The 23,045-nt window shown below is 39.4% G+C and overlaps 1 long non-coding RNA gene across 1 annotated transcript in view; it reads left to right on the forward strand.

The window, feature by feature from the left end:
- The window catches only part of LOC133605989 (uncharacterized), a 104,176-nt gene that overhangs the window by 48,993 nt on the left and 32,138 nt on the right, over nt 1-23,045 (forward strand). Inside the window, exon 3 of the long non-coding RNA XR_012050473.1 lies at nt 12,341-12,466. This is a non-coding gene — a long non-coding RNA (uncharacterized lncRNA). The remainder of the gene's footprint in view (nt 1-12,340; nt 12,467-23,045) is intronic.

A 23,045-nucleotide genomic window follows, 5' to 3' on the forward strand; every position in this document is an offset into this window, starting at 1 on the left:
TTAAAACCATTAAAAATATTTTTTTTTTCAAAATTTTACCCATCACGCAATATCCCTAAAAAAAGCTTCAAAGTGCCTGATTTTAACCATCGTTATAAACACCCGTCCATTTTCCTGTGACGTCACATAGTGAAGCCAACACAAACAAACATGGCGGAAAGAACAGCAAGCTATAGCGACATTAGCTCGGATTCAGACTCGGATTTCAGCGGCTTAAGCGATTCAACAGATTACGCATGTATTGAAACGGATGGTTGTAGTGTGGAGGCAGGTAGCGAAAACGAAATTGAAGAAGAAACTGAAGCTATTGAGCCATATCGGTTTGAACCGTATGCAAGCGAAACCGACGAAAACGACACGACAGCCAGCGACACGGGAGAAAGCGAGGATGAATTCGGCGATCGCCTTCTAACCAACGATTGGTATGTGTTTGTTTGGCATTAAAGGAAACTAACAACTATGAACTAGGTTTACAGCATATTAAATATATTTGGCAACAACATGCACTTTGAGAGTGCAGACAGCCCAATTTTCATCAATTAATATATTCTGTAGACATCAAATCAAATACCCTCATCCACGCTCTTTTCCTGAAAGCTGATCTGTCCAGTTTTGGAGTTTATGTCAGCAGGCCAGGGAAGCTAGGGTCGATAGGGGGTTTAGCTCGCTCGTCTGCGGGAACAAACTGCCGCCATTGCTTGCCGTGCTACCGAGGCCCTTTGTCCCTGAATTGCTCACACACTCCGGCAGATTCAATGGGGGTCTGGCGGCAGATTTCTTTGACTTTATCATTGGAAATGCATCTGCTTTGAGTGTCGCAGGATATCCACACATTCTTGCCATCTCTGTCGTAGCATAGCTTTCGTCGGTAAAGTGTGCGGAACAAACGTCCAATTTCTTGCCACTTTCGCATTTTTGGGCCACTGGTGCAACTTGAATCCGTCCCTGTTCGTGTTGTTACACCCTCCAACAACACACCGACGAGGCATGATGTCTCCAAGGTACGGAAAACAGTCGAAAAAAACGGAAAATAACAGAGCTGATTTGACTCGGTATTTGAGAAAATGGCGGATTGCTTCCCGATGTGACGCCACGTTGTGACGTCATCGCTCCGAGAGCGAATATTAGAAAGGCGTTTAATTCGCCAAAATTCACCCATTTAGAGTTCGGAAATCGGTTAAAAAAATACATGGTCTTTTTTCTGCAACATCAAGGTATATATTGACGCTTATATAGGTCTGGTGATAATGTTCCCCTTTAAAGTAAAACCTTGAGCTCTGCCAACCAGTCAATGTCTTGTTATGTCTGATATCTTTTGGGCAACGTTTCAGCTTGCATCCTCTTCACAAATTTCAAACCTTTCCTTTCTCGAACCTTTCCTTCTCTAGTTGGAAGTGTAATTCCTGTAGGCTGAAATGTGAACATTTTTACTGACACAAGTATTGATATGTCATTTTTCATAGTTTGTAATAGGGATGTAACAATGATAACCACAGTAAATCTCCCGACGGCTAGTATTACTATTTTAAATCCAAATGATTAAAAAAACCATATTGATAACTGCACTTGGATAAAATTAAAGACTGCATGTCCCCAATTCACTGGCTTAAATGCTGCAATGAAAAAAGAGACATTAACGTCTTTCTCCATTAAGGCACGACATAACCAAATCTAAACTTGCATAAACACATTGCTGTCTGAGCAATTAAGCTATTCAATTGTGCACATTGAACCTACAAGCTGTGCTTCGTTAGCACAGAGTGATCGTTCTACACTCAGAGGGGAAAAAGACAGAGGTGTTCAAGAACCGCTGAACAAAGGACATCTCTCGCCATAAATATGCACTTTTCCTTGAAAAAAAATCTTGAAGTGCCACAGTACAAACCAATATTTAAAACAACAAAAGCTTAGCCATTAAAATAGATAATATACTAAGATTAAACACTATCAGTGAAGTGTACGAAACACAAAACATTCAAAATAGTAGGGTTTCTAATAGTGTGTTTAATTATTTTAGTTATTTAAAAAAATACTTGGTCGAAAGATTTCAGTGTGTGTATAAGAACTTTTTGAGCACATTTAACAATATTGCGATGATAATAACTGATAATTTTGGTCACAATATCGGTGATATGAAATTCTCATGTTGTTACATCCCTAGTTTGTAAGTAAACATTGATTGGAGAGGTGTGCTGCCTCTTGTCACACACCGTAGGTTAAGAATTGTAATAATATGTCACTTTTACACAATAGGACCACTGATAGTGCGGCCATTTGATTGACAGGCTCCGTTTGGTTGGTGAAATAGAGTCAAACCTCACTAATGCTTACGTTGGATTGGTGAAGCAGAGTCATGTGACAGCGCCTACTGAAAGAAGTGTCTGTAACAAACCTATACAATATACTGATTTTTAAGCAGTAATTAATAAGACTATATTCACACTCCAGTTCAGATTTTTTTGGGCCCATATGTGACATGTATCTGATTTTATCCATGTCAGTGTGAACAGTACAATTTTTTTTAAAGCCCAACCCACGCTTCTTTCATCAGTGGATATAAATTGGATATGTATGTAAGATGATGTTTTAAAACTGATTAAGATATAGGAGGATTTACAATATTTTCCGGACTATAGAGGGCACCGTTATTCAAGCCGTACCGGCCAAATGTTTGAATAAATAAATATTTGTATATATGTTAGCCGCACTGGACAATAAGCTGCAGATATATATCAGTTTAAAAGAGTTTGTAAATGTTTATTTACTTCCCTCATTTATTTCTAAACGGTGCCTGTTAAACGGCTGATCAAACAAAACAGAAGTCATTGTCATGGACCCACGAGCTGCGGAAGCTAGCTCTCCAATCAACTAAATGAACTAAATAACTCTACAGTGACATTTTTGTGAATTTAAAACATTACAAAAAGAATGCCATTGTACATTAATAGTACATGAATAATACAAACACAGACACTTATAAACATGTTAGCTAATGCTAACAATGCTAACTTGATTACATCATGATAGAACATACAAATATGAAGGGAAACACTCCTACAGACGTTTTAGTAAGTATGAATTGTTTGAGATGTATTGTAAAACTTACAAACGTTGCTTGGATTGATGAATAATTAATCTTTTTTGAGCATAGACGCTATGGACCGTTGTACTTCCGGTTCAAAGGACAAAACAGGAAATACATTTTCAATGAGCAGCACTTGCAGTGAACAAACTCATCCAAAAGATGGCACCATAGTACAAACAATGACGCACCTTTTCAGTGTCTGTTGATGTTCTGTGAAAACCAAATGTTGGATACAAAACATTATGGCCGTTAGCGAAGAAAAAGCCATAAATTAGCCGCACCGTTTTATTTAAGCCATAGGGTTCAAAGCTTGGGAAAAAAGTAAGGGCTTATAGTCTGCAAAATGGGGTAAGTCAATGTGCCGCCACTCTGCCTCCTCCACTTACGTTCCTCGGTACAGACGTCACAACAAGTGTCCCACAAACTACATTCCCATAATCTCGTAATCTCCTGCGTGAAATAATAAATGTTGACCCTTGGTTGCACAAACTCCTTGAAACTGTCATAGATTCCAACATGGATCAATTCGTGGATGACTTCCATTCATAATAAACATACGTAGAAATCAAATTTTTTATTTTATAATGTGAACAACCTACAAACAATGATCAGATATAACAAAAAGCCCAAATTGGGAATCGTACCCTGCAGTGTGAATGTAGCTTATGTATAATTTTTTTTTTTTAGCAATTTCAATGAAAGTCAATGTAATGAGTAAATAAAGTGTTTCTTTTTGACAAAAATACTTGAGTAAAATAAAACTGTATATTGCATTAAAACTACTCTTAAAGTACTCTAATGCAGTGGTCCCCAACCACCGGTCCGGACACCGGTACCGGTCCGTGACGCATTTGCTACCGGGCCGCACAGAAATATTAATTAATTTATAAACTACCGCGTTTTCTCCGACTTAACTTTTGCCTGTCCCATTAAACACACCAATTTCAAGATCTTGAAATTTTGAAATCTTGAATAATCTTGTTAATTGATGTATATTACAACCCCTGATAGAAGTCGACATTTGTTATAGTACATTAATGCACATTAATGAACTTATACAATGGTAATATGCCATTTCTTTCTGCAGAGTCATTCTATATAGCAGGGGTCCTTAACCTGTTTGACCTCAAGACCCAACTTTTCCACTACAGAGGGACCCGGGTAATTAGTAATCTCACTCTTGCTTTTGATCATATTCAATAATTATATCTAACCTACTTACAGTTTACTACCTTGTCAAATGATATTAAAGCATAAATTAATCACAAAAATTATTATTAATTTAACAAATAAACCTTAGGCTTAGGTCACGCTGATTGGAAAAAAAGTACTAACCAAATAAACAATAAATTTACTAGAAACTACATTAATAACAAATATGTTTCTTAACTAAACTGCCAGGGCTTCACGGTGGCAGAGGGGTTAGTGCATCTGCCTCACAATACGAAGGTCCTGAGTAGTCTTGGGTTCAATCCCGGGCTCGGGATCTTTCTGTGTGGAGTTTGCATGTCCTCCCCGTGACTGCGTGGGTTCCCTCCGGGTACTCCGGCTTCCTCCCACTTCCAAAGACATGCACCTGGGGATAAGTTGATTGGCAACACTAAAATTGGCCCTAGTGTGTGGATGTGAGTGTGAATGTTGTCTGTCTATCTGTGTTGGCCCTGCGATGAGGTGGCGACTTGTCCAGGGTGTACCCCGCCTTCCGCCCGATTGTAGCTGAGATAGGCTCCAGCGCCCCCCGCGACCCCAAAGGGAATAAGCGGTAGAAAATGAATGGATGGATGGAACTAAACTGTCAATAAAATTTAAGTGCAAATGAAAATACAGCTTCACCACTTTAGGTATAATGTATGCGCTTAAAAAATGTCTCTATGACATTAGTGTCATACTTCTTCTATTATAATTAAGTACCGCTGCCGCCTATGGTAACAGATGTATTACATTCTGTTGGGCGCTCACTGCCCAACACTATGGTTAAGAAACACTGGTATATAGTATATGCCATCAACGTAGCGGGGACCATCTCTTCGCAAAGAAACACGCCCAGGACTCCCTCTACTTCAGCGTTATGGTGAGTGGATTTTTCATGCTAATTTTTTTGCTGTTTTTATTTGCCACACGTGGAAAGCCGGTCCGTGAAAATAAAGCATACATTAAACAGGTCCCTGGTGGAAAAAAGGTTGGGGACCCCTGCTCCAATGTACATTTTATCCAAAAGGTTACTTAAGTATATGTAACAGCGTAAATGTAACACCCCACATCTGCCGACAGATATTTGGCAGAGCTTTATTTTACAATGTACAGAGAAGCCTGCCTTTAGGAAACACTTAGTCTTAGGTGTTCTCTTGTGTATTTTAATCTGTTAGTGTTATTTATGGTTAAATGTATCATAGTGTAGTGTATTGGGATTGTGCTGGACAAAATATATACAGTTTAAAAGTACTTTCAGTTAAGCCCTGCTGGGAAGATGCCGTTAAGTGTGCCTGTAACTTTAATGCTAATATGAGACCCCTAATAACCGAGGTGGCCAAATCAACGACAATGACATTTGACATTTACACACCACTGTGATTCATCTCCATCGAACTGTGCTGAGATAAAACAGAAGAAGTCCAAAGAAAAGGTCACTATCTCTTGACGTGTGCAATGCTATGGGTGGGATTTATGGAGACCCATGCATGCTTGTCGACGCCTCTTCTGCCACACACACACACACACACACACACACTCTACCTCCCCTACTGCAATGCGCCAGCAGTGGTTAGCGGCGGCAGACAAAAGAATCTAGTGAGCGGTAAAGAGGGAGAGAGTATGTGGACTTCCTCTGCATCCATTCTGCAGATACATTTTTTCTAAACACGCACTCATCAATAGCGCTGGTGGTCTGACAAATGCATTTTTCAAACGCTAGCCAGTCAATAGTCATTTAGCGTGTGTCCGTGTCCTCTGAGTAAAGCCTCTCGATCAATCCGAGTTGATGAAAATTCAGATAAATCACACAAATCCGACGACGCCAGCAGCGCACTGTACAAGCGGCGCCGTTGGGGGAAAAAAACAATAAACGCCGCGATTGCTTTGCAATGTAAGATTAATTAGAGCCATGTGGGTGGCAGAGAAGCTAAAGGTAGCCGGCTTAGCGTCGAAGTATCGGCGAGTCGATAGTCTATTACGAACACATAGTCCCCTGTTGTGTTAACAGCGTGACAACAGTAGCACAGGCTGATGGAGTTAATAGGCTACTGGGGGAGCTTGCTTCGAGGGAGGATGGCTGTGTAAACAAGAAAGAGGCTTTGCTACACGTCCTTAAACAAGAAATCTGCTAACTCGTCAGTCAGCTACAGACAAGGAAGCTGTACATCTGATAATTTTGTTTTTCTTCAGCAAATATGTTGACCTAGCATGTTGCTCCCATAGCAATGTCTGAGTCCTCCTGTCGCACTCCTGCTTAAAGGGGAACATTATCACCAGACCTATGTAAGCGTCAATATATACCTTGATGTTGCAGAAAAAAGATCATATTTTTTTAACCGATTTCCGAACTCTAAATGGGTGAATTTTGGCGAATTAAACGCCTTTCTAATATTCGCTCTCGGAGCGATGACGTCACAACGTGGCGTCACATCGGGAAGCAAACCGCCATTTTCTCAAACACCGAGTCAAATTAGCTGTGTTATTTTCCGTTTTTTCGACTGTTTTCCGTACCTTGGAGACATCATGCCTCGTCGGTGTGTTGTCGGAGGGTGTAACAACACGAACAGGGACGGATTCAAGTTGCACCAGTGGCCTAAAGATGCGAAAGTGGCACACTTTACCGACGAAAGCTATGCTACGACAGAGATGGCAAGAATGTGTGGATATCCTGCGACACTCAAAGCAGATGCATTTCCAACGATAAAGTCAAAGAAATCTGCCGCCAGACCCCCATTGAATCTGCCGGAGTGTGTGAGCAATTCAGGGACAAAATACCTCGGTAGCACGGCAAGCAATGGCGGCAGTTTGTTCCCGCAGACGAGCGAGCTAAACCCCCTATCGACCCTAGCTTCCATGGCCTGCTGACATCAACTCCTAAACTGGACAGATCAGCTTTCAGGAAAAGAGCGCGGATGAGGGTAAGTCTGCAGAATATATTAATTGATGAAAATTGGGCTGTCTGCACTCTCAAAGTGCATGTTGTTGCTAAATGTATTTCATATGCTGTAAACCTAGTTCATAGTTGTTAGTTTCCTTTAATGCCAAACAAACACATACCAATCGTTGGTTAGAAGGCGATCGCCGAATTCGTCCTCGCTTTCTCCCGTGTCGCTGGCTGTCGTGTCGTTTTCGTCGTTTTCGCTTGCATACGGTTCAAACCGATATGGCTCAATAGCTTCAGTTTCTTCTTCAATTTCGTTTTCGCTACCTGCCTCCACACTACAACCATCCGTTTCAATACATTCGTAATCTGTTGAATCACTTAAGCCGCTGAAATCCGAGTCTGAATCCGAGCTAATGTCGCTATAGCTTGCTGTTCTTTCCGCCATGTTTGTTTGTGTTGGCTTCACTATGTGACGTCACAGGAAAATGGACGGGTGGTTAAAATCAGGCACTTTGAAGCTTTTTTTAGGGGTATTGCGTGATGGGTAAAATTTTGAAAAAAACTTCGAAAAATATAATAAGCCACTGGGAACTGATTTTTAATGGTTTTAACAATTCTGAAATTGGGATAATGTTCCCCTTTAAAGCTACGTTTTTGTTGTTAGGTAAAAGTGCGGGGAATAATATCTGAGGTAAATTTACTTCTAAACTGTTTTGGAACGTTGACAACAACAAACACGTGTGAAAGCTAACCCGACACTTACTGTAGCACAACAACAGCGTTGGGTGATGAGGGCAACGGCGGCCGCAGAGACAGTTCTAATTACGCGCCGTCAGTTCGCACACAGTCTAATAAAGCAGACTGTCAATCTCAAACTCATTTAGAGGTAGGATGCTGCACCGCTGATTACATTAATCAATGACACTCCTACGCTTAAATGGGAAGACAACACCACGATGCTCTCGCTGATGACTCATGACTGGCAATGATGCAGTTAGTCTGAAGCAAAAGAAAGTTGATAGTTAATCCAGATCTGGAATGTCTTCTAAATGCACAATAAACAAACTGATCACAGTATTTCAGGTTGTGTGTTCAACTCAAACTTGTGCCAAATGTATAATGTGGATCAGATCTAGATATCATTAACAGTGTATATGTTAGTTCAAATCAGATTCTGTTTGACAGCAAAATCGGTCAAATTGGATTATATAAGTTAATTTTACAGGGGTCCTATTATGCAAAACCCACTTTTCAAATCTTGTTTTTATAATAGCCCTTAATCACAGGTGCCTTGAAGAGCTGCACAAACCACGACGACATTCCCTTATCTGAAACCCACATCCGGGGAAGGAAAAACTCCAAAAGCCCAAAATGAGAAAAAGAAACCTTGGGAAGGGGGCGCAGATGTGGGGACGCCCCTCTTGGATGACCGGCTGCAATAGATGACCTGTGGGTACAGTTATTGAATTATTCATGATAATGAGATGGACTTTTCTTGCCTGTTGGCACCTGTTTTGTGTATTTAGGATCCCCGTAGTGTTGAAAATGTGAATTCAAACCATATAGAGATATCTATAAAACAATTTAGCTTTGTGTTTAAGATTTGCCATGATTTGTGACGTAGTTATTTTGTTACGTCATACATAGTAAATGTTTCCTGGATGTTGCTTGCATGAGTCCGCCTTTTTATTTTTTTTAGCTGTGTTTGTAGTCCAAACAGAAATATGAGACGTGGTGACCGAAAATCTTCTGTAATTGTTTGTATTAATCAGCACTTTAGGACGTGTCTGCTTAAAGGGGAACATTATCACAATTTCAGAATTGTTAAAACCATTAAAAATCAGTTCCCAGTGGCTTATCATATTTTTCGAAGTTTTTAAAAATTTTTTACCCATCACGCAATATCCCTAAAAAAAAGCTTCAAAGTGCCTGATTTTAACCACCCGTCCATTTTCCTGTGACGTCACATAGTGAAGCCAACACAAACAAACATGGCGGAAAGAACAGCAAGCTATAAGCGACATTAGCTCGGATTCAGACTCGGATTCAGACTCGGATTCAGACTCGGATTTCAGCGGTTTAAGCGATTCAACAGATTACGAATGTATTGAAACAGATGGTTGTAGTGTGGAGGCAGGTAGCGAAAACGAAATTGAAGAAGAAACTGAAGCTATTGAGCCATATCGGTTTGAACTGTGTGCAAGCGAAACCGACGAAAACGACACGCCAGCCAGCGACACGGGAGAAAGCGAGGACGAATTCGGCGATCGCCTTCTAACCAACGATTGGTATGTGTTTGTTTGGCATTAAAGGAAACTAACAACTATGAACTAGGTTTACAGCATATGAAATACATTTGGCAACAACATGCACTTTGAGAGTGCAGACAGCCCAATTTTCATCATTTAATATATTCTGCAGACATACCCTCATGTCAGCAGGCCAGGGAAGATAGGGTCGATATTCTTCTCTTGATCATCTTCGGGACAATGTGAGCCAAGACATCCAGGGGGGTTTAGCTCGCTCGTCTGCGGGAACAAACTGCCGCCATTGCTTGCCGTGCTAGCGAGGTCCTTTGTCCCTGAATTGCTCACACACTCCGGCAGATTCAATGGGGGTCTGGCGGCAGATTTCTTTGACTTTATCGTTGGAAATGCATCTGCGTTGAGTGTCGCAGGATATCCACACATTCTTGCCATCTCTGTCGTAGCATAGCTTTCGTCGGTAAAGTGTGCGGAACAAACGTCCAATTTCTTGCCACTTTCGCATCTTTGGGCCACTGGTGCAACTTGAATCCGTCCCTGTTCTTGTTGTTACACCCTCCGACAACACACCGACGAGGCATGATGTCTCGAAGGTACGGAAAACAGTCGAAATAGCGGAAAATAACAGAGCTGTTTTGACCCGGTGTTTGAGAAAATGGCGGATTGCTTCCCGATGCGACGTCAGGTTGTGACGTCATCGCTCCGAGAGCGAATATTTAATTCGCCAAAATTCACCCATTTAGAGTTCGGAAATCAGTTAAAAAAATATATGGTCTTTGTTCTGCAACATCAAGGTATATATTGACGCTTAAATAGGTCTGGTGATAATGTTCCCCTTTAAAGGACCCGTAGATGAACAACATGTTATTAACAAGGTCTCTTTATGTACTTTTTGCTCCTGAAAATAAAGCTGGAAGTCATTTCCTATAATAGCACTGTTTTTTGAGGAATCGGTAGATAACTAATTGTACTTAGAACGCCCCCTTTCTATCGGCAGACAGCGTGGATAAAGACATGTAAAATGATTATTTTCAACACATCATTGCATGTTTTTGTCGACCTTGTCCATGATTACTTCTAAACAGATATGATTAACATACTTCTCTGCTCTTCCATCTCCTCTTCCATAGACACTGTTGCCTGTGTTTATTCATGCTCTTTCAGCATATCCCCAGAAGAAAATATCAGGAGAAGAGGACGCAAAATTACTAGCGGCTTGCTATCTTTTTCTCTCGCTTTTGATCCCTTCTTCTTTTTGAACCCTCCTTCTTTGAAATCAAAATCAATAAAATGATCGCTGCAACATTTTGCACTAGTCAATGTGAGTGTAAAGTGCCATACTTTTCTCATATTCCCATCTTTTGGAAATGTATGCAGGCTGCCCCCTTCTTTAGTTGTATTCCTATAAAACCTGCAACAATGCATCTGGCAGACATATTTGATAGTTTCTCCAAAATCTGCGTAAAAACATCAAACATCATGATTCGAGATGGAAATGCTATCAAAATACATACTACTCTACTTGAAATAGCTTCCAGTCTTCTGTAGGTGACGTCAGCAGGCTGAATTAGGCCCATCCACATTTCGGAGCGAAAAATGCGCATTTAAAAATTTTGTTGAAACTTTACTAAAATCCCTACTGTGTCTAATTTGGGCGTAATTTTACCTGAAGACATCATTTTTAGGGCCAAAACTATGAAATAAGTGTCAATGTTGTCAACATTAAAGGGCACTTTTGCTGATGTTGTTCTGTTGTTGTTGTGGTTGTCATTGTTGTGTTTGTTGTTGTTTTTGTCTCTCTGTGTTATCCCCCTCTTTTTGCCGCAATTCCTCCCTCTGCCTTCCTTTTTTTCTCTTTCTATCCCCTCCTGTTTATTAAATCCATTTAATAAAGTCAAATACAAATAAAGCAACAATCAGAAAATCAGAATCAGAAATACTTTATTATTCCCCAAGAGAAGTATCCCACACGTCTCTTTGAAAAGTAAATCTGTACAGCAAATATGGGCATCTACAATATGATTTGTAACATGTACATCAACAATATGATTGGACAGGACAAAAAAAGAGGGCACTTTTAAATGTATTTTAAAAATCCTCTTTAAGTTGTTGTCAAAATGTGGATCAGATCTGTATTTTGGACCGACAGCATCTCCATCCATCCATCCATTTTCTACCGCTTATTCCCTTCGGGGTCGCGGGGGGCACTGGAGCCTATCTCAGCTACAATCGGGCGGAAGGCGGGGTACACCCTGGACAAGTCGCCACCTGACGTGGTGTAAACAGCATTTTATTGATGTGAAGTGTATTCTAAGCATGCTGATACTCAAAAAGTTGAAAGCATCTCTTTCTGAACACTGTAGTCGCTGTTTGCTGCATATTTGGCTCGATTTGCAAATGCAGGGTTGAGTTTTGATCACCCTTTGTGTCTAATATCGAACTTGTCAATCGTTGTTTTGCCGTTGCCTTCATACACCGCCCATTATCTTTTCCCTCCAGCTTGGAATCCATTATGCATCTTATGAGCTCGCTTTCGCAGGTGACAGATTGACGAGCGTTTTTAATTAAATGTGCAGGGTGCAGGGGCTCCAAATTATTTTTGTCAAAACCAAACAATATAAGAACATCGCCAACGGCTAGCATATGTTACCAATAGGGGTTGAAGAGAACACAGTTAACGAACAAATGTCTATATGCCACAATTAAACGTAAGCGTTGTTTTGGTCTTAAATGAAAAGATTGGCTGTCAAGGTTGGACCAGGAAGAGGGCGGGTTACTACTTTATTATTATTACTTGCAGCTCGTTTGAATGCACCTTTAACTGTTACTTATTTATTTCATGTTGATGTTTGTACTTCTTAGGAAAAAAATATATGGTGAAACAGTCTGTAGATATGTTAATGTTCTTGCCCACAGTGCTCGGACGGCGTCTACAAGGGGACACATGGCACCTTGTGATCGGACATCCTTCTTGTATTACGAAGCACCGCCCCACAAGACGTCACAGCCAGATTGGATTCCCGTTGAATGCTACGTCCCAAGGTGATGTTTTCCCTGCCATCTCCATTGCATTTGGCCGGCGTTATCAGCGGCACGCAGGCCGTGTGATGCTATCATGGCGTGAGCGTGAACTGCTGCGTTAAGCTTTAATGAGGAATAGATTGGGATGTTGGGATGCAAATAGCATGCCTCCACGATGAGGGCTAAATGGGCCCGAATAAGGGCTTTTTTTTTTCTGCTGATCTCACAAAAACGGGGACATCCTCCTGGGGGTTGTTTCATGTTTACAATGCCGTTTGTCACTTTGACAAGTTTTGTTTGCTAGCTTGCATGTGTTAGGGTTATACACCGCACAAGAGGAATAACCTAACAACCTTTCAGATAGGATGGCTCAAGTTCAACTGCTTTATTTTCTTGCGTAATTACGGTATTGACATCCAGGATTATAAGATTAACCTAGATATAAAATGACTTCCTGGACAACCTGGAATATGAAATGCTACCGCAAATGTAAGATATACCAGAACCTAAAACAGCCGCAAATATAAGACAACCGGAAATACAAGATTAGACCCCGGATATAAAACGAACCCAAATATAAAACTAATCTGAATATAAAATGACCCCCAATTATACATCCCGGAAAATAACCTGATTATGAGACTTCCTGGAATATAAGATGCTACCCTGCATACAAGACAACCTTGAATATAAAACGTAACTGTGAATTCAAGCTAAACTAAAATATAATACAACCTCAAATAAAAGAAGACCTGGAAAATAAAACGTCACCTTACATATAAGATAACCTCAAATACAAGACGCGACACCGAATATAAGACTAACCTGAATATAAAAGTAATCTGAATATAAAATGACCCCAAAATTAAGACATTACGGAAAATAACTAAATACATTTAAGGTATACCGAAATATAAGATGCACATAAAACAACCTTGAATACATGACAACGTGGAATATAAGATGCTACCGCAAATAAAAAATATACTTAAATATTAGTCAAACCCTAATTATAAAACAACATGGACAATAAGACGTGACCCGCATATAAGATGACACCCAATATAAACCTGAATATAAAACAAATCTGAACAAATGATGACCTGACTTTTTCAGAAAAAAATTATGTTTTTTTCCTCAAATAAAAATATTACTGGTAGTTTACAAAAACCCCAAAATAATATTTTTGGATTTGGCTCCAGATCATTTGTGTGTGTGTGTGTGTGTGTGTGTGTGTGTGCGTGTGTGCGTGTGTGCGTGTGTGTGTGTGTGTGTGTGTGTGTGTGTGTGTGTGTGTGTGTGTGTGTGTGTGTGTGTGTGTGTGTGTGTGTGTGTGCAGGTGTGTGTGTGCAAATTTATTAACCAATTAAAAAAAATCACATGTACATAATACTCACAGCATTTGCTTAATAGTTTGTTGATGCACCTTTGGCAGAAATTACAGCCTCAAGTGTTTTTGAATACAATTCCACAAGCTTGGCATTCCTATATTTTCAGTTTCGCCCATTCCTCTTTGCCCTTCCCTCTTTGCAGCACTTCTCAAGCTCCATCAGATTGGGTGTCTCTGTACAGGCTTCTGAATACTTATGAACATGTGATTTTTTTCAGTTTTTTAGTTTGAATAAATTTGCAATTTAAAAAAACAACATTTTCACATTGTCATTGTGGGATATTGTCTGTAGAATTTTGAAGACAAAAATTAATTTATTCCATTTTGGAATAAGGCTGTACCATAACTAAATGTGGAAAAAGTGAAGCGCTGTGAATACTTTCCAGATGCGCTGTATAAATATGTAGACTTAGACAAACTTTATTGATCCACAAGGGAAATTGTTCTGTAGATGTGTTAACCCATATATAATATGTTTCATCTTTTTCAGATATTTCTGAAGAAAAAGTAGCGTGTAACATTCAAGTCAAGTCTCAGAAGTCCCCATGAATCACACTTTCCTCTCACACTAGAAATAGTATTAAGCCATATGGTCCAATTTTGCTCTTCTAGGAAATAATCAAATGTTTTATGGGTTAGGTTCCAGGATTGTTATTCTCTATAGCGCTGCCAAGAACAACAACACCATCAAGACTAATTTTAGAAATAATACAGTACGGGCTGTGTTTACTAGCAGTGGTTACCATTGTGTTCTCCAGATACTGACATTAAAGCTCTTTTCTTTATAGTTTACCATCAAAACAGCCTCATCGCACACACGGGGATTCTTCTGTCCAAGCACCACTTTCAATTTGACTTCAAAGCCCAGCAAACGTGCAGCACCATTACCATATTTTTACACAAAATTCCCTACAAATTACGTCTTCTGATCTAGAGCCATCATCATTGCAGGGTTGCTTTCAGGTGTCAAAGGTTAGTCCTGCTTGTGGTCCATAAACACGCAGCATGTAACAATGCTGCACTAGTGAGCGTTACATTCGCATTATTAGGGGATTACAGAGACACAACGAGGGTGCGTAAAGAGGACATGATCTACGAGAGGAGGTGGGGACTGTTGCACTGTCCATCATTAGCTCTATAAAGTCCAGCCAGTCATGAAATGAGGGTGTTAAAATGCTACTGCAAACACAATCATCAAATGCACAGCGAGCTTCCAGGCACGTCTCGTCAACTGCATTCATGCTTATGGTCCAGCGAATTAATTTAAATCAAAAGCAGTATTTGTAATGTATCCAAACCTTTATTCAAAGGTCCTCTATTACAGTGGTCCCCAACCATCAGTCCGGGGACAGGCACCAATCCGTGATGCATTTGCTACCGGGCCACACAGAGACATTAAATAATTTATAACCGACCGCATTTTCTCCTACTAAACTTTCGCCAGTCCCAATAAGCTTGTTCATAGATGTATTACAAAACTCCTGATAGGAAGTCGGCATTTGCTATATTTGTTACATATTTGTTACATGGGACAATGCACATTGATAAACATATAAAATGTAAAGGTGCCAAAACGTAGCCAAAAGCTAATTTCCATCTGCAGTCCGTGGCAGGTTGATGACCTAAGATCAGGGCAGATCAGGAACAAAGTGAGCATAGTAGTTCAAGTGCATAAGGCAGATGGAGAAGTGCTAAATTGTTGCATATAATAATTGTGCTGAAAGAAGAAAATACACATCTCCTTTGGCAAGTTAAGTGCTGGTATTATTGCACATAGTCCTAGTAGTTAGCAATAACAGATGCATTTACGCATGGAAAATTGGACCAAAAAAAGCTAACATTAGTGTATCTATGTATGAAATATTGCACAAAATATGAATACATAACTTTTAGAATGGAAATAGAAATCCAGAGAAATCTATTGGAACTAATGGCAAATGTTTCTAGCTTTCTTATATATCCATGCTCTTGTCCTTGAATGTACTGTATCACTATAACCCATCAGATACTAAAGCCAAAAAAAAGCCTACTACTAGCAAAAGTTAGTAAAAAGCAAAAGTTCTGGAGAGCTTTTTTCAACGTTATGGTGAGTATTTTCATGTATTAATTTTTCATGCACTTATTTGCTATAGCCTATTTGTCTGCCACACGTGGAAAGCCGGTCCGTGAAAATAATGCCTACATTAAACCGGTCCCTGGTGCTAAAAGGGTTGGGAACCTCTGCTCTATTATACAAAATTGACTTTTTAATGATGTTGTAATGTAACAAAGGCCATTGTACGTTGGGAAACCTCACTCCCTGAGATCCATACTTGCCAACCCTCCCGGATTTTCCGGGAGACTCCCGAAATTCAGAGGCTCTCCCGAAAACCTCCCAGGACAAATTTTCTCCCGAAAATCTCCCGAAATTCAGGCGGACTCAGGTCCACAATATAAACAGCGTACCTGCCCAATCACGTTATAACTGTAGAATGATCGAGGGCGAGTTCTTGGTTTCTTATGTGGGTTTATTGTTAGACAGTTTCATTAACGTCCTCCCAGTGCGGTAACAACACACAACAACAGCAGTCACGTTTTTGTCTACTGGAAAGCAGTTCGTCTGCCGTAAACAGCAATGTTGTGACACTCTTAAACAGGACAATACTGCCATTTAGTGCATTTGATGAAAGCACTTTTGTGCGTGCCACACAGCAATGCATCATCAGAGAGGGTGTTCAGCATGGTTCGAAAAATAGTGACAGAGAATAGAACAAGGATGGACAACAATTAGTAGATGAGTGTTATGTGTGTGTATATGTGTAAATAAATGAACACTGAAATTCAAGTATTTATTTTATATACTGAGATAGGCTCCAGCGCCCCCCGCAACCCCAAAGGGAATAAGCGGTAGAAAATGGATGGATGGATATATATATATATATATATATATATATATATATATATATATATATATATATAAAATATATATATAAAATAAAATAAATATATATTTATAGCTAGAATTCGCTGAAAGTCAAGTATTTCTTATAAATAAATATATATATATATATATATATATATATATACATATATATAATAAAATAAATATATATTTATAGCTAGAATTCACTGAAAGTCAAGTATTTCTTATATATATATATATATATATATATATATATATATATATATGTATATATAAATATATATACATATACATATATATATATATATGAAATACTTGACTTAGTATTTTGTCAAGTATTTCTTATATATATATATATATGTATATGAAATACTTGACTTAGTATTTCGTCAAGTATTTCTTATATATATATATATGTATATATATATATATATATATATATATATATATATATATATATATATATATATATATATGAAATACTTGACTTGGTGAATTCTAGCTGTAAATATACTCCTCCCCTCTTAACCACGCCCCCAACCACGACCCCCCGCCCCCCACCTCCTGAAATCGGAGGTCTCAAGGTTGGCAAGTATGCTGAGATCTTAACCAAAGATTTTCACTAGATGCGGAACGGCTGTCGGAGGGGCGCCGCCACGGAAGGTCTCCGTCATCCGCCAATCCCCACCGCCGTTCAATGTGCACAGTTGTGGCTCCGCTGTGCAGCGAAATAGCGAGGACATATACGACATCTTGCGGTCGGCGCGTAATCACATGATAAGGGGAGTTGTAGTAAAGCCAACCACAAACTGGTTATTCTCTAGAGGAGCAGAAGCAAATCAACTCGGTCCTGCCATTGGGGATACATACCGGCTGCTGAACGGCAACAACGCGGAACGTGTCTGAGCTTTGCCGTCCATCAACACCCAAAGGCGGGCGTCAAGGCGTCTGGAAAAGACGACAGTTTTGCCTTGCAGAGCGGCTACTTTACTTTTGTATTTGTAGCAAATACTAACACATCAGTAACAACATCCCTGTCGAGCATTTTACACACACACTTCTCATTCAACTCCCGCCTTCTCTTCCAGCCCCCTTATCAGCTGGTATTTGACCCAAGCCCACAAATAGTTATCCAGGGTATGCTTGTATTCTGATTCTTGGATTTTGGACCTGCAGAATCAGTGTGTCCTCATCTATTTGTGTCAACAAAGTGAAATTACCGTATTTTCCGCACCATAAGCCGCCCTGGGTTATAAGCCGCGCCTTCAATGAACGGCATATTTCAAAACTTTGTCCACCTATAAGCCGCCCCGTGTTATAAGCCGCATCTAACTGCGCTAAAGGGAATGTCAAAAAAACAGTCAGATAGGTCAGTCAAACTTTAATAATATATTAAAAACCAGCGTTCTAACAACTCTGTTCACTCCCAACTTAATGTTGCTCTAACGTTAATGTCACAACACACAAAATAAACATAACGCTCACTTTCTGAAGTTATTCTTCATTCATAAATCCCTCGAATTTTTCTTCAGTGTCTGAATTAACAAGTTGGGCGAATACGGCATCCAAAATGGCCGGCTCCGTCTCGTCGCCTTGAGTTTGAATTCTGCTTTGTACGCGTGTCTCTTAATAGGAGCCATTTTGTGGTCTTTACAGATGTAAACACACAAATGAAATGAAACGTAATATCCGCGCGCTTCTTCTTCTACGGGGGCGGGTGGTTGCTTACAGTAGAAGAAGAAGCGCTTCCTCTTCTATGGGGGCGGGTGCTTACCTTGGCGGTTGCTTGCCGTAGAAGAAGAAGCGCTTCCTCTTCTACGGGGAAAAAAGATGGCGGCTGTTTACCGTAGTTGCGAGACCTAAACTTTATGAAAATTAATCTTAATATTAATCCATATATAAAGCGCACCGGGTTATAAGCCGCACTGTCAGCTTTTGAGTAAATTTGTGGTTTTTAGGTGCGGCTAATAGTGCGGAAAATACGGTACGTCTGAAAACCTTTGACTTCTAGTCTGTCTCTGCGAGGGATGGGTGCCTTTCACATTTGAACTGATACGGTAGCAAATCCCGGTATCTGGGAATCGATACCGTTACTCAGTGGTACCAATTTTCGGTACTTTTGTGTGTGTTAATAAATATAATTTGTTTTTGATAATAACATCTAATGTTCATATTTAACAAAAATGAGCTGATTATAACTAATGTGCAGTTGTTATATCTTGTTTCATTGTTACATTTCTGAGTCAATTTCTTTGTTACAACATTACCTATAGTCAACTTGGCTGAGTCTGCTATCAGTGCTGCTGAAGTGATGGCCAAGTGTTATTGTGAGAGATGTAACAATATAAAAATGTTATATCACGCTTATTTTAACCAATATTATCTAATTTTTGTTATGTCTTACTGATAGTGTTTTAGTCTTAAGTATTGTATCTGTTTTAATGGCTAAGTTTTCAATATTGGTTTATAATGTAGCACTTTATGATGTATCTTTCTATCGTATTATTGTTTATTATTTCTGGCAGGCCTTCTACTCTTCATTGTTCTATCTATCTATCTATCTATCTATCTATGTATCCATTTTCTACCGCTTGTCCCTCTTGGTGTTGTGGGGGGTGCTGGAGCCTATCTCAGCTGTATGCAGAGCCGGCCCAAGGCATAAGCGTACTAAGCGCTTGCTTAGGGCCCCGCGGCCACCAGGGGGCCCCCAAAAGCAATTAACAAAAAATTATTATTTTTTATTTTTTGCATGTACGAGTCTGACTGATGATTTCTAAATGATCAAAGATATATTATTGTACAAAAACACAATTTTAGGTCAACATTTTTGCACATTGCTGTTTCAGGTTTTTGTTACCAAAAATAATAAAGTGAATCAGAATCAGCTTTATTGTCCAGTTATGTTTAACACACATGGAATTTAACTTCAGTAGACTGCGCTCTCTTTGTACAAAGTAAACATTAAATATCAACAATTAACTAAAAATATAAACTAGTAATTAAAGACTAATATGTACAAGACTGATGAGACAAGATGACACTTTTACTGTAAATACAAAGCTTTATCACTTGGACTGTTCAACCCCAGGCCACTCTTGTAGCTGAATGTTTTCTACATTTTAAGATTAGGAACCATATGTGGCACTCTGGACATCATTCGTTCATTCATTGGTATTATTTATGTTCTTAACTGGGCCACCCCCATATCTTTATAAATGACATGTCATTTGTAAAGACATGCCAGGCTGACAATAGGATAATGTAAACAACACTGCCAGAGCCGCAATGAGTTTATATATTATTTATATATTATTGGCAGAAATAGAGGGCCCCAAAATCAAATTTTGCTTAGGGCCCCATGGAGGCTTGGGCCGGCACTGGCTGTATGTATATATATATATATATATATATATATGTGTGTGTGTGTGTGGGTGTATATATCCATCCATTTTCTACCGCTTATTCCCTTTGGGGTCGCGGGGGGCGCTGGAGCCTATCTCAGCTACAATCGGGCGGAAGGCGGGGTACACCCTGGACAAGTCGCCACCTCATCGCAGGGCCACCACAGATAGACAGACAACATTCACACTCACATCCACACACTAGGGCCAATTTAGTGTTGCCAATCAACTTATCCCCAGGTGCATGTCTTTGGAAGTGGGAGGAAGCCGGAGTACCCGGAGGGAACCCACGCAGTCACGGGGAGAACATGCAAACTCCACACAGAAAGATCCCGAGCCCGGGATTGAACCCAAGACTACTCAGGACCTTCGTATTGTGAGGCAGATGCACTAACCCCTCTGCCACCGTGAAGCCCTGGGTGTATATATATATATATATATATACATATATATATATATATATATATATATATATATATATATATATATATATATATATATATATATATATATATATATATATATATATATATATATATATATATATATATATATATACACACACACACACAGTACAGGCCAAAAGTTTGGACACACCTTCTCATTCAATGTGTTTTCTTTATTTTCATGACTATTTACATTGTAGATTGTCACTGAAGGCAGCACAACTATGTATGAACACATGTGGAGTTATGTACTTAACAAAAAAAGGTGAAATAACTGAAAACATGTTTTATATTCTAGTGTCTTCAAAATAGCCACCCTTTGCTCTGATTACTTTTTCGCACACTCTTGGCATTCTCTTTATGAGCTTCAAGAGGTAAACACCTGAAATGGTTTTCACTTACTCAATTTCACTTAACCTCTTCTTGCAAAAGTGGAGCAAAAAGATGTTTGGTGATCATATGTCTCTAGGTTACATATTGCTGTTCTAAAAAAAAGCTTAAAATTCTTGGAAAAGGCTGCCATTAGATAAGAAGTCCAGAATGGTTTTCTGGTGTTTTTCCCCCCAATGTTTTCTGGCTTCCTCCCACCCCCACTCAGTGGCCTAGTGGTTAGAGTGTCCGCCCTGAGATCGGTAGGTTGTGGGTTCAAACCCCGGCCGAGTCATACCAAAGACTATAAAAATGGGACCCATTACCTCCCTGCTTGGCACTCAGTATCAAGGGTTGGAATTGGGGGTTAAATCACCAAAAATGATTCCCGGGCGCGGCCACCGCTGCTGCCCACTGCTCCCCTCACCTCCCAGGGGGTGATCAAGGGTGATGGGTTAGATGCAGAGAATAATTTCGCCACACCTAGTGTGTGTGTGACAATCATTGGTACTTTAACTTTAACTTTAACTTTAACTTTAAGACATGCACCTGGGGATAGGTTGATTGGCAACACTAAATTGGCCCTAGTGTGTGAATGTGAGTGTGAATGTTGTCTGTGTTGGCCCTGTGGTGAGGTGGTGACTTGTCCAGGGTGTACACCGCCTTCCGCCCATGTGCAGCTGGGATAGGCTCCAGCATCCCCCGCGACCTCAAAAGAGACAAGCGGTAGAAAATGGATGGATGTGTTTTTCAAGTGTTATTTGGATGTTCACAGGCTGGCTTTGATTGGTATTTAGTAGGAGTGTGGGAAAAAATCGATTCGATTTCGAATCGCGATTCTCACGTTGTGCGATTCAGAATCGATTCTCATTTTTAAAAAATCTATTTTTTTTAATGTATTTATTTAAAAAAAAAAATATATATTTTTATTTTCTATTTTTTAAATGAATCAATCAACAACAAAAACAATACACAGCAATACCATAACAATGCAATCCAATTCCAAAACCAAACCCGACCCAGCAACACTCAGAACTGCAATAAACAGAGCAATTGAGAGGAGACACAAACACGACACAGAACAATCCAAAAGTAGTGAAACAAAAATGAATATTATCAACAACAGTATCAATATTAGTTACAATTTCAACATAGCAGTGATTAAAAATCCCTCATTGACATTATCATTAGACATTTATATATATATAAAAAAAAAGAACAATAGTGTCACAGTGGCTTACACTTGCATCGCATCTCATAAGCTTGACAACACACTGTGTCCAATATTTTCACAAAGATAAAAAAAGTCATATTTTTGGTTTATTTAATAGTTAAGACAAATTTACATTATTGCAATCAGTTGATAAAACATTGTCCTTTACAATTATAAAAGCTTTTTACAAAAATCTACTACTCTGCTTGTACTTCAGCAGACTGGGGTAGATCCTGCTGAAATCCTATGTATTGACTGAATAGAGAATCGTTTTGAATCGGGAAAAAAAAGTTTTTGAATCGAGAATCGTGTTGAATTAAAAAAAAAAATCGATTTTGAATCGAATCGTGACCCCAAGAATCGATATTGAATCGAATCGTGGGACACCCAAAGATACACAGCCCTAGTATTTAGATTCTTTCTGTTAGCACCTGCTCTTGTCCATGAATCCCTATTTGGCCCTTCTTTTTCTTTCCAACCAACTCTGCTTGTCTGCCTGTGATTCTTGTCTAAGATCAACTACTGTGCGATAAATTAATTCATTTTTCTGCTGTGTTACCTGTAAATGCCCAAATACAGCAGTGGTATATAGTATTCTCCAGCATTGCTCATAGGGGATTGAATACAACGTTGTCCTACCAGAGCATCTCTGATCTTTGTTCTCATCGTAATTAGGGCCTGTGTCAGTTGTGTTCAAGTTGGTGTACGACGTACCGATCAATTCTAAAGCGCTTTCCTACTGGAAGGAAACAAAAAGAATAGGACGTGAAAGAAACGTGACAATCTGTCCTTTCTATCACACAATTCAACATGACTAAAACTTGAGTAGGAATAAGCACAGTTTATTTCATCTTACCCTTATCCTTTATCTTTTTTTTT

This window comes from Nerophis lumbriciformis, linkage group LG05 (genome assembly GCF_033978685.3).
Source record: "Nerophis lumbriciformis linkage group LG05, RoL_Nlum_v2.1, whole genome shotgun sequence".
Taxonomy (NCBI): Eukaryota; Metazoa; Chordata; class Actinopteri; order Syngnathiformes; family Syngnathidae; genus Nerophis; species Nerophis lumbriciformis.